General features: G+C 55.5%; 1 protein-coding gene across 1 annotated transcript in view; it reads left to right on the top strand.

Moving 5' to 3' along the window:
* The window catches only part of CDK12 (cyclin dependent kinase 12), a 72238-nt gene extending 60092 nt beyond the window's left edge, over positions 1-12146 (top strand). Inside the window, exon 15 of the transcript XR_003899859.1 lies at positions 11259-12146. The gene's annotated coding sequence lies outside the window, so the exon portion shown is untranslated. The remainder of the gene's footprint in view (positions 1-11258) is intronic.
* Positions 12147-13170: the final 1024 nt, after the last annotated feature.

Below are 13170 nucleotides of genomic sequence, written 5' to 3'. Positions count from 1 at the left end.
GGGAAAGGGGGTAGCGGGCGGGTGCGGGGGGGAGGAAATGAAAGTGAATATTCCAGCCTCTGCCATTTAGCCAGCTTGGGGGAGGGGGCAGGTTCGCCCTAAGAGGGTTGTGAGAGGAGAACCCTTCAGCACAGATGAGAACCACGTGCTGCAAAGTCTCAGCAGCTGGCCCTGTTGAGAAGGGGTCCCCTCACTGAGGTATCGGAGCCACTCCCAAGAGATAATAACCCAATAATCATCCTCCCTGGTTCACCTTATTTCTGTCAGTCGTTCTCCGAGTGCTTTCCAGAGGAGAGCAGGATCGTTATCCCCATTTTCCAGGTGAGGAAACTGAGGCACGGTCACCTAGCCACCCAGTGGCCGAGCTGGGATAAGAGCCCAGATCCCCTGAGTCCCCATCTGGTGCTTGCTCCACTAGCTCCGTGGTCTTTCCGCTGTGCCTTCCCCCAAGGCAGCTGGGGTGGTGCTTGGTTCCGCAGGCTGGGATGACTGGGGTCAGTCCCACAGCTTTGGCCCTGGGGCTGAGAAAGCCAAAGGGGGCTGCTCCTTGTCCCTCTCCTACAGGTCTAGAAATTTAAACCACCCCAGTGCCCCCTGCGCTCCCATTTGCCAGCTGCCGGCGAGTTGAGAGCCCGCTGCCTGCGGCCCGGTCTACACACCCAGTCACGTGGATTGACCAGAAGATGTGATTTGAACCCCCCTGGGTGAAATCACTGCAGCCCTGCCTGGTTGCTCCACGGCCTGATGTCCACGGAGATTGTGTGTCAGAATAACTGGGTCAGTAAGGGGGTGATTTCTATACTGATCTAGTTAGACCCTTCCAGTATAATGGCACCCTGTCCCAGTCTGGCTTATTTCCCTCCCCTCGGGGGCCTTTTACACTGGTATCATCACTTCCAAACTACACCGGTACGCTGCCGGACGGCGTGGGGGTGCAGCCGCTCCCCTTCGTCGGTTTCACCCTGACGTAGCCGGAGTCAGCTCTTTGCTTTCGGCTGTTCCTACACTCGGGGAGACGGGGTGAAATCCTAAGTGTCGACAAGGCCAGTTGGAGTTTTGATGTTTATTGGCGGGGAGATGAACCCCCGGTTCCTGCCCAACCCCACGATTCACCCCACCCAACTAACCCAGCTGAAAATGCAGCTTGCCCTGTCTACACTAGGGTTTTAACATGTCTTTGAAAGCAGACCTTTCTTCCTGGTCTAGCCCAGGCTGCCAGCTGAATGGCTGGACCCAGCCTTACATCGGGGGGAGGGAGGGTGCTCGTGTGCACGCTTTGTAGCAGTTTAGAGCAGGGGCAAGTTGGCCATGGGCCAGCCCTGAGAGCAACGCCCCAACTCCGCCACTTCTGCTCTGCCCTGCACCCTCAGCCACTGTTAACCCCCTCCTGCCAAACAGCCTTCCCCAATCCCCCCCATCCCCACCTTGCGGCCAGGTGCTTGCTCTCTGTTTGTATTGTGGTGGTGCCAGGCTCTGGGTCATGGCCTCGGACCCCATTGCGCTAGGCGCTGTACAAACCCGGAAAAAGGAGCTGAGGGAAAATAGGCACCGTGGGTCCGTTAAGGTAGCTCAGTGGTTTGAGCATTGGCCTGCTAAACCCAGGGTTGTGAGTTCAATCCTTGAGGGGGCCACTTAGAGATCTGGGGCAAAATCAGTACTTGGTCCTGCTAGTGTTACCTAGGGAGGTGGTGGCATCTCCTTCCTTAGAGGTTTTTAAGGTCAGGCTTTACAAAGCCCTGGCTGGGATGATTTAGTTGGGGATTGGTCCTGCTTTGAGCAGGGCGTTGGACTAGATACCGCCTGAGGTCCCTTCCAACCCTGATATTCTATGATTCTATGGATCTGTCCGGGGTTTGAGTGTATGAATGAGAGAGGAAGCTGCTTCGTGGGATGGGGCTGAGGTCGGACCCCTGCTTGGTGCAGTGTGGACCCAGAGAGTGTGGGAGGTGGGTACATTCTGTAAATAAACTGCGCTAGGGGAATTGCTGACATGACGTCACCCCGACAGGAAACCCCCCACTCCCCGCCAGTCCCCAGATCTGCTTCCTCTTGGCCAAGGGGCAGCCCCCAATCTGAGCAGGCCTGGTTCTTTGTGCACCCCTCGGCCCAGGCTGGGGGCCAGCACCCCTCGGGTTTCCTTCCAAGGGCGGCTGCGTGGTTTGGCTGGGGACAGCGGCTTGGGCAGACGCTGTTCCCTCACGCAGCGTGGGCACAGGACGGGTGGGAGATGGCACCTCGTGCAGACAGCGATGGCAGCTGGGGCTCTTCTCGGGTTTGCCTCTTTTTAAGCAAACTTCTACTAATTGTCGCCCTCTTGCTGTTGTCCTTTCCCCACCCACACGGCCCACGTGGGACGCCCGCTGCCCCCCCTCCCACTGCATGGGGGGTTGGAGCCTCTGGTGTTGACTAGAACCATTCTGCTTGTTCACGCCAGGGTCCCTTGCTGCCCCAGTGCATTCTGGGAGTCGTGGAGAGCCAGGCCTGGGACAGTCAGGCGGACACGGCCGTGCCAGGTGCGCGATGACTCAGAGCCGGTCTCCCCTAACCGCCTCAGGATTCACTGATGCGTCTCCTTCCTTCACCCCGCGGCCGATGCTCTGACTGCGCAATGCAAGGACAGCGCTGGGGCATTCTGGAGGCGGGAGCCGGCCTTCCTGAGACCAAGCGGCTTCTGCTTCCCCTTAAGCCACGATGGTTCTCTCTCCACATGGACGGACAGATGGGCGGGCCCGGGCTGTGACGCCACCTCCAGTCCACTTTCCCCACCCCTAAGTGGAGCCCGCTGGCTGTACCAACCAACAGGCCTTTGGAGATCCTCAGCGCCTCCTCTAGAGCTGGGGTGGGCGACCCACGGCTCGGTGCCTTCAGGACAGGGGTGTCCTACAGCCGCTCTGGAGCAAGCAGCAAGACGCCACGTGGTGCCAACAGCTTGACCCAAGAGGGAGGATGCTCAGAAGAGGTTTAAAGGGGTTTCTCCTGGGGGTGTAGCCCTGCTGGGGAGCGAGGGCAAGAAAATCCAACTCGACAGGGAAGCAAGCTGCAGCAGGGAGGTAACCCCTCATTGCCCAGAGGCTGTCATAGAAGCTCCCTCTGCCCCCAGAGGTCCAGAGCAGCCGTGGCTTTCTGGGGCCAGGATCTGTCGGGGAGCTACGGGACAGCCTGAGGAAAGAGCAGCACAGAAGCGAGGACCCAGCTTTGGGTCACGGGGGCAGGAGCTCAGCGTGTCTGGACTTCATCTCACGTGGCCCGTGAAACCCACTGGCTTAGGGCAGCTTGGAGCGTCCATCCAGTAGCACCGGTTGGATTGGAAGCCATCAGCTCGTGGCCACATACAGCAGGGCCTTGTGCTGCCCCAGTGCATTCTGGGTGTCCCAAAAAGCCCAGCCCTGCTGCTGGGAGAAGGGGCTTTTGGATCACTTTTAGCAGCTGATCGTGAACTGCCCCCACCCTCTCATGCTCTCTCCACGGGCTGTCCCTGGATGATCTGTGGGCACCGCTGGGTGCAGGGCGGAGCTGGCCTGGGTCCGGCGTGGCAAACCCAAGAGCGCTGCTGTGGTGTTCGACCCCCCAGCTGAGCCTGCACTCAGCAGGGCCCCGGGCAGGGGGTAAGTTCCCAGAACGAGGTGGGGATGGATGGTCCCACTGCGGGGCAGGAAGGCGCTGCCCAGCGGGTGACGGGGAACGAGACGCTTTTCAACCCAGGGCGACAAACGGGAATTTCCCATGACCGCTTCCTCCTCGCAGCGAGACCTGGAGGATGAGGAACCACGGGCCCTTCCTGTGCTAAGAGTCTACACTAAGCATTGCAACAATGCTCATGGCTGGGAAGCCTTTTGCACCCGGATGGGGCCTTACGCCCCCGAGCTGGCCCTGGCACTCTGCGTGCATCCGTTGCCCAGGTTGGCTGGGACTGGGATGGCTCTGGTTGGGCTGGACTCAGCGGCTGGTAGGTCTTTTCCCATGCGACTCCCTGGCCCAGGAGCTGTTGCCTTTCCCGGCTGGGAGGCCGATGGCTCCTCCACTGGGCGGGTTCCCTCTGTGGCCTGGATCCCATCCACTGCCTCCCTTCACCCAGCCCCCCCTACTGCTGGATCCTCATCAGCTCTGCTCCCCAACCCTGCGCTGAGACCCCCCAGGTCAGTGCTGCTACCCCTTAGGGGCAAAGCCCGCCCCTCCCCCGGCACCCAGAAATACTCCCTCCCTGCCCCCATTTAGCACCCAGCCCCCCTCCTTTGCTTTGTTTATTTCATCCCCTCCCTGGCTCCCATGCACACCGATGCCTGGGAGGAGTGTGTGTGTGTGTGGGGGGGGGGCTGGAAACCTCTGGAAAGGGGGGCGCAGCGGGGGGCCAGCATCCTCGGGGGTGTCCCCCCCCCCCCCCCCCCCCCCCACACCTTCTGGCGTGTCCCAGTCGGGGGTGGGGTGGGGGGGCGTCCTGCTGGCAGGGAAGGGAAGGCTGTCTCCTGGGCCATGCGTGAGGGCAGCTGCCCTGCAGAATGGAAGGGGTGGGGAAGGCATTCGGCTCTCCCGGCTCGCTCGAGTCAGGTGCAGGCTGCCTAATGTAGGGCAGCCATTAATATTTAGTGTCATTTGGGGGATTTTTTTTTTCCGGGTTTGCTGCACGGCCGCCGTCTGCGCTGGAATGCAAAGTGCAGCCGCCGGCGTGACCGCGCTGCCTGCCGAAGGGGGGTTAGCGTCTGCTTCCCAGGCGCCAGGCCTGGCTTCACTACCGGCAGGATCTCGCTCTTCCCGCCCGGGCTGGCGCCCCGCGCAGTTGTCGGTGGCATGGCAGCGCCAGGTGGGCTGGCACGTGCTGCCAAGCCCAGAGCGGGAGGCAAAGAGCCCCCCACGCCCAGGATTGCCTGGCGGGAGCATGGAGAGGCCCTGCTGGGCCGGGTGCTGCACAGGCTCGGAGTGAGAGATGCGTCCTGCCCCAGAAGACGGGAGGGAAGGGCAACAGTGGCACAAAATGACTTGCCCGAGGGCACCGGCACGTCAGTGCTAGAACCCAGGGCCCCTGCTTCCCAGGCCGGGCCCTGCTGATCTTCTCCCCGCCAGCTGGACACACACAGCTCTTCCTAGCAAGAGCCTGGGAGTGCGGGCTAAGCCAAGCTCTAACGCGTGGGGACTAAGACAGAGACCCACCCCCCAGGCAGGCTATTCCATAGCTGTCCACTCATGGGTTCCTTGCACCTTCTGAAGCAACTGGTGCTGGCGCTGTCAGAGACGGGACCTTGGACTGGATGGCCCTCGGCTCTGGTCCACTCTGGCAACGCCTGAGTTGCTAGAGGAAGTGTGGCGTGAAGCTATCGATCTATCTACCCACCCCTATGCACATCCATCCATCCATCCCTTCTTACCTGGCCTCCATTGCTTGGCGCATCTCCTCCAAACTGGTAACGTTCTATGTTTAGTCTAATTTTCCTGGTTACTCTTGGTTCCTGGGACTAACTGGGCATCCCTGGCCACGTCTCCTTTCCTGTGGGCGCCATGAGTTGACCCACCAATCAAATGCATTCAGCTGGCAGGGCGGGACAAAACCTTTGCCAGTCCATGGACGAAAGTCCATCTACGAGAGCAAATGGCCCTGATCATCTCCAGAATCTTTACTTTCCACCCTTTGCTGGAACAACAGGAATCTTCCACCCGGGACGTTCCCTTGCTGCCTGCATGTTCGATGCTGCTCTCAGCTCAGAAGCTCCCTAGGCCGGATGTTACTCAGAATTCCCCCTCGTTCGGTGGCATGATGGGAATTGAAACCCAGACCTCGTGCCAGACAGCGCCTCTCCATGTACATGGGGCCCGTGTGCTCTCCCACGTGCTTGTTTACATGGCTTCCTACCTCCCTGAAGGGTTGGGGTGTGTACGTGTCTTTGCATCATGCCTGGATACAGTCTCTGTATACCCCCCTTGCGTCTTGGCAGCGTTGCTCTTGTGAGAATGACAGAAGAGAAGAGAAGAACAGGGACAGAGGAAATAAAGGGACAGGCGGAGAGATGGAATCGCACTGCAATAGACTTGATTGGCATCAGTTGCTTCCTGATCTGAATGGAAAGGGGGAAGACGTTGGACTAGACCGATAGAGCCACTATCTCTGTGGCTAAGATCCTGGGGGCAGCATCCGCAGCTCCCCTTCCGGGCTGGGCATGCCGGCATCAAAAAGCACCACTGCCGTCTCTAGCTAAATACCTCCCTCGCCAGCAGGCAGTGCCAAGAAAGCAGCTGGCATGCGCGAGCCAGCTTCCGAGACCGGCCCAGACTGCACAGGCAGGATCAAGCTCTCACACTCCCCTCCCCCCCATTTGCTGTAACACAGGGTGCACGCGGAGGCCTCTTGCCTGCATTGCAGATTCCCGGGAGCCAAGGAACTGGGCCCCTGGGGCCAGGGGGTGCAGGTCTGGGTTTGTTATTTGCCTTGCAGGCGTCCAGCTTGCCAAGCAGGTTGATGGTGGTTGTTTTTTTTTTTAACGACAGGGATAGAGTCACATCAGACCAGTGAAGATATCAGGCCCAGTGGATACGGGAAGTATTGCCTCTGAAATTCCAATGTGGCTTGGATTTTTCTTCCTGTATCCCAGATCTTCAGGGAATATTTTTCTTGCCAGATCCGTGCACCACAAGCTACTGGAATTAGACACTCCAGGGCCTGTTAATTAGGTAGAGCAGCTGCATTGTTATATTTGGGGCTCAAAGAGCCTCCCCCACGCTCTTACTCCCAAGAATGTGGCTGCCTGGCGTCTGACAGCAAAGCAAAGCAGCTTGCATTTCCCTTTCGCCATTGGTAGCCAGGGTGCAAGAGAGTCAGCCCTACCAAGCAAAGCTCTTGCACTGAGCCACCGAGCAGAGAAAGCAGTGCTGTAAGCCACGCGTGGGCACAGCCTCTTAGAACGTACCTAACCTTAACCCTGAGCTGCCACCACCTAGGCCTGAGAAGGTCAATCATTGTCTTTGCCTGGCCTCTAAAGGTGGCTTTAAAACTGGGCAACAAAATGGCAGATGAAATTCAATGCTGGTAAATGCAAGGTAATGCACACTGGAAAACAGAATCCCAACTATACATAGCTAATTTAGACCCCATCGTTTTATGTTACCACTCAAGAAAGAGATCTTGGAGTCATTGTGGAGAGTTCTCTGAAAACATCCGCTCAATGTGCAGCGGCAGTCAAAAAAGCGAACAGAATGTTGGGAATCATTAAGAAAGGGATAGATAATAAGACAGAAAATATCATATTGCCTCTATATAAATCCGTGGTACGCCCACATCTTGAATACTGCGTGCAGATCTGGTCAGCCCATCTCAAAAAATATATATTGGAATTGGAAAAGGTTCAGAAAAGGGCAACAAAATGATTAGGCGTATGGAACAGCTTCCGTATGAGGAGAGATTAATAAGACTGGGACTTTTCAGCTTGGAAAAGAGACGACTGAGGGGGGATATGATTGAGGTCTATAAAATCATGACCGGTGTGGAGAAAGTAGATAAGGAAGTGTTATTTACTCCTTCTTATAACACAGGAACTAGGGTCACCAAATGAAATTAATAGGCAGCAGGTTTAAAACAATAGGAAGTATTTCTTCACACAATGCACAGTCAATTGTGGAACTCCTTGCCAGAGGATGTTTGAAGGCCAAGATTATAACAAGGTTCAAAAAAGAACTAGATATGTTCCTGGAGGATAGGTCCATCAATGGCTATTAGCCAGGATGGGCAGGCATGCAAAACCATGCTCTGAAGCGTCCTTAGCCTCTGGTGGCCAGAAGCTAGGAATGGGCGACAGGGGATGGATCACTTGGTGATTCCCTGTTCTGTTCATTCCCTCTGGGGCACCTGGCATTGGCCACTGTCAGAAGACAGGATACTGGGCTAGATGGATCATTGGTCTGATGCAGTATGGCCGTTCTTATGTTCAAGTGCAGCTGTTGTTTTGTTCTGTGCCCACGGGGCTAGTGTCAGCCACACCTGGAGGCCACCAAAGTGTGGTCACATGGTCGCCACCAACCTTGGAGCCCACTTCCATGCTTGACTCATCGGCCATTTCTGAGTCCACGATTAAGCCATACTGAGGGTGCTTTGCAATCACAGAATTGTGGGTGCAACTCTTATGTTACCACGATGATCCTTCAATCAGAGCCCCAAGACTCCACAGTGAGGAGCACAGACCAGGAGCATTCTGATCCTGTCTGCATTGCCGAAGAATCCATCCAGCCCCAGATAAACTCCCAGGCTGGAAAACCTGGGCTGGGTTCTATGGGGTGGTGCGCAGTCTCCCCAAAGCTTTAGTGCTGGAGGATGGTGGGATCTGCCCCAGGTCCATGACACCAATATTGTCCTTTTAGGTTCACCACATTTTCTCCCCCCCCCCCCATTTTCTTCCTTTAAAACATCAACCCCTCCCCTCGCACCCCCATGAAACCCACCCCGTGGATCTTAGGCTGGTGATTTGGGGGTACCAGAAGCACCTCCATAGGGCCTGGCTTTCAGAAAGTGCTGAGTACCCGCCCTTTGGAAACCAGCCCCATTTAAAGGTATCTCAGGATGCAGCCCACAAAGCGCTAGTTACATTTGCAAAAGACGTGGCCTTTGTTTCTTTTAGCTCCTGTCCCATTTAGCAACAGGATTTGGGCTGGAAGGGTCCTCGAGAAACACCAAATGTTGTAGGACTTGAAAAAATGGTGAGTTGGTAACGCGGCACACACAGGAGCAGTTGCACTGAACTCGGCAATGCCAACAGGGCTGCTCCTAGATTTAAATCTCATGATGTACCTATAAGCCCCTAGGCATCTAAGCGTGTATCTATAGGCATCCATACATCTAAGCATGGGCCAATAGGTACCTATACATCTAAACGTGTACCTATAAGCACCTATACATCCAAGCATGGGACTAACTGGGGCCTGTTACGTCTAAACTTAGGGTCTTGGTCTTGTGAGTAGAACCAAGTGGGCAGGGTACCAGACTGGGAATTCCCAGCCCTTGATTCGTCTCCTAGCTCAGCTGCAGACTCCTCGGGTAAGTCTTTCCGCCGGCCTTGTGCCTCTATTCTCTACCTGTAAAATGGGGATGCTGCTCCCCTCGCAGTCTGAGGATCGAATCCTTTAACGACTGAGCTGCTCCAATGCAGGGTTGCTAAGGGCCTGATAAACAGACCCCCCCCCCCACTCCCCGAGACATCGCTGACTTCCTGCTCTGTAGCATACTGGATCGGGGCCTCCATCCTCTCTTGGCAGTATTTTTCGGTATGACTTGTTCTCCATTCCCCTTCCCCCCTCCAGAGCTGGGGCATGGCCCATGCTAATCACCAGCCGCCTCTCTGGATAGCAAAACTCAACTCACTGTCCCCAGGCCTGTGGTCTAGGCCACCTGGGCCCCGGATGCGACCCTCTTTTCCCCCCCGCCCCCATGAACCGGCGCGTGTGTGCATGTGCGCGCGTGTGGTTTATTAGCGTTATTTCAGCATTGTGATGCAGAGAGAGTCAGTGTAACAGCTGCTCCTTGCTCGCCGTGTTTATTGTTACCTAGAGACAGCCCACTGGCTTTTTCCCAGCTTCCCCCCACAGCTCCGCTCTCCCCACTCTCTGATGCGAAATTTATAGCTTACCCATCCTGTCCCTTTAACCCTCTCCCATCCGGACGGCTGGTGGGAAAGCGAGGAATCCCAGTGGAGTTAAGAGAAACTGAGGCAACCGGCCCACAAGGTGAAAACTTGATGGCGTGAATGAACCTTGGCAGGAGAGAGAACCCAGCTCCGAGGCTGTCTGGTTAACAGTGGTTAGGAGCCCCTCATCTGAATGCAGTTGATTGGGCTCTATAGAGGGATTGCAGATACTGCTAGCAGAACCAGGCTGAGAGGAGACTGCGCTGATGATTGAGCTTGGGTTACTTTAAAGTGTGTGTGTGTGGATTGCTAGGCCATTCTGAACATCTAGTCTGACCTCCTGCCTACCACAGGCCGGAGAATCTCCCCCAGTTCCTGCATGAAGCACACTTGTTCGTGGTTGATGTACATATCGCTCTATCGCCCACCAGACCTGCTCGTCTTTACTCAATAGGTAGGATGGATTCTGAATTCCTCCAGACTCTGTGTTTATCCAGCACGAGGTGCTTAGAGTCTTAGTGCAAAATAAACCTCCCTTTGAAGTAATGACTGCAGGATCGGGCCCTACACGTGCATGTATGTGGGTGGCTTGCTAATGTATAGCTATGTAATGAGACAGGTGGTCTAGTGGTTAGAGGTGTTATCTAGGAGCCAAGACTTCTGGGTTCTGTTTCCGCGCCTGGTAGGAAAGTGCAGTTTAACAGCTCCCAGCCCCACTGTACTCTGTCCAGTAGGTGACACTCCCCTCCCAGAACTGGGAATAGAATGCAAGAGTCTCGGCTCTCCGTTTCCTGTTCTAACTGAGATTGCTGGGACTGATTCCTGGTTCTCGCCCCCCGTGACTCAGTTTCCCCATCTATACAATGGGGGGATAACACTGTTCTACCTTGAATAACTAATGTGTGTCCCTTAAGATTCTCCAGTCAAAGAGGCCAAAGCATTCAGAGTATTATGATCATTTATTATTCCAGCCCTACTGGGAATGTGCTGGAAAACATTGTGACCATTCAGATTTCGGCAAACCTTACAAGACGTCACTGTATATTTAATGCCAGATGGTTCCGTTTCATTGGGGTTTTTTTAAATCTTCAAAATGGTGCATCCTCACTTGAGTCCATCAGGCCACTGCTTTCCATTGCTTGCAATTTGCAAAAGCTGGATTGATTGGCCGCCAATGGGCGCACTTCCGGTTGCACGCCGGCCGCCCGCCGCTCCAATAGCCGGGGACCAAAGTATGTCAGTAGCAGGCTCAAATCAGTTGGCTAGAAAGTTTGGGGCATGGCTGCAGGAGGCAATGTGCTTTTCCCTCGATCTGATTGGTCAGAAGGAACAACTCACAAATGGATAATGCACACTTGGAATGAGAAGCTAGTGGCTTCTGATTGGCTAAGAGAGAGTTTACCCCCAAGCTCCTATACAGTTTCCTTATACTGATTCGCTAATGCAGCAGATACCATGGTGATGGGTGACCTTATAAAAGCTTACATAGTCAGGTGTGTGTGTATGTGACTACAACGGCTCAGAGACCACAGTCATTGATGACATCATAAAAATCTAGCTCGGTTGTGTGTGTGTGTGTGGGAGCGGGTGTGTTGGGCAGCACCCTGTGTGTGCGTAATATACAATATAATTAAGTGTTTTTATTCTGTTTGCTTTTCACAGCAGCAGCTCTGATCTCGTTCCCCTGGGAGACTCCGTGGACGACAGGAGAACCTGTAGAGAGACGGTGTTGTGAATACCAAGGAAGCAAAACCAGTGTGAGAAGGGAAGTGATGTTTATTCAGACTTTTGGGGGGAACCCTTGGGAGAAAGAGCTCTTCGGGAAGGATTCCGCGCCCCTTCGACGAAGGGTTGAAAAAGCTCCAGGCCTCGATCCCGGTGTCCTCCAAGCAGCTCTCCTGCAAAACCAGGGAAGATCAGAGGTGACATCCCTGAGATTTCTAGGGAGGAAGGAGCGGAGGAAAAAACACTTGTCAGGCTTTCTTTCTCCACCTCTCCGAACCACATAGAAAAAGGGCGGAAGCCAATTCATTTCCTCTTTGCAGGTCACCTTTGACGTGCATCTTTCTGGAAAGAGACTACGTGAAATAGGCCAGGCTGGACACCCTGCCCCCCACCAGGGTATCTTCTCTAGACATATGGGTGTCCCAGCAGCAACTGTGTGCAGAGAACTGGCTGCTGCCCCTGCGTTTGGGCCAGGAGGGTGTTTTCCCCCTGGTTTTCCCAGCTGGGCGCAGAACATTGGAAAGGGGGATGGGGCCTGCTGTGAATTCTGCATGGCAATATCAGTCGAGTGCCCCCGTCCCGTGATGCCTAGGGGCGCCAGCCTGGTGGCACTGCCACGTGGGGCAAGCTGTGGAAGGGGAGCTCCATCTCCACGGTCTGTTCGGTCCTTGAGTCCTCTGCTGAAACCAAGAGGTGCCAGTTGCGATCCTGATTTCTTGTGACATCAACTCCCATCCGTGAGAAACTGGGCTGAGTCCCAACGAACTCATTCACACTGGCTATGACGTTGCCTTCCAGTTGACGTTACTAGCCAACTGGGTCAGATTGGAGCCTTTGTCTGAGGAGGGTGGGGGAGGCTGGGAAAGGTTTAAAGATGGCTTGTTGAAATAAAATGATACGCTCAGGAGGAGCTGCTGTGTGGTTAAAGGCACCGGGTGGGGACTCGGCAGATCCTGGTTCTCGTCCCTGTTCTGCCACAGGCTCCTTGCGTGACCCTGACCAACTCCCTTAATCTCTCTATCCCTGGTTCCTCATCTGTAAAAGGGAGCCAATGGTCCTTCCCTTCTCTATGCAGATTCAGTTGTCTGTGCAGTGCCTGGCACCACGGGGCCCTGACCTCGGCTGGCTCCTCTCTGTAATGCCAGGATACCGGTAATAACAGGCGACCTGCTGTTTATATCGATCTGAGAAATCCAGCCCAGAGCAGGCAGGCATGTGGGGCTGGAGATTCTCCCCCAGGACAGGGCAAAATTGCACTCAGGAAAACGTCGGCTGAAGAGCGGGTTGAAATGTCCTGCTGGTTCCATCTGTCGAGAGTCTCCCATCGCGTGGGACGTTTCCGGTTGGCCTGGATCGGTGCGGCCCTGACCGAGGCAACCGATGAGGCAAAGCAGGAAACTTCCTCTCCGGGTCCAGTCTCCTTTTCTCAACTCTGTGGGCAGAGCCCAGCCCTGGGAAACGGAGACACGTGCAGGAAGCTCCAGCTGTCTGCAGAGACTTGACACGATCAATTCCAGGACCCCAAATAGAACCGGCCTGATCCCTCCTGGCTGCACGAGGTCCCCTCCCTCCCCTGACTCTCCAAGCCACCCCATCCCCGGTCAGCATTCGGGCCCCTCAAGAAGAGACTCAGCCAACCCCACTTCCTCGGGGTCGCTCAGCACAGTCACCACCTCTGCCGAGTGACTTGTTCCAGTCCTGGGCGTCCCCCACGGCTCAGCTGGTGCCCCTCAAGCCCAGCATGCAGCCCCGTTGCTCTTCCAGTTCTGGGGCCTCACAGCTCTGCCAGGGCTCTTCATTCCTGACCTACAGCCCCCCCTTCGGATACAGTCTGGGGCTCCCCCCGTAC

This window comes from Terrapene carolina, unplaced genomic scaffold (assembly GCF_002925995.2).
Source record: "Terrapene carolina triunguis isolate 2854851 unplaced genomic scaffold, T_m_triunguis-2.0 Scaffold193, whole genome shotgun sequence".
Classification (NCBI taxonomy): Eukaryota; Metazoa; Chordata; order Testudines; family Emydidae; genus Terrapene; species Terrapene triunguis.
This window is presented reverse-complemented; position numbering and strand designations above follow the sequence as displayed.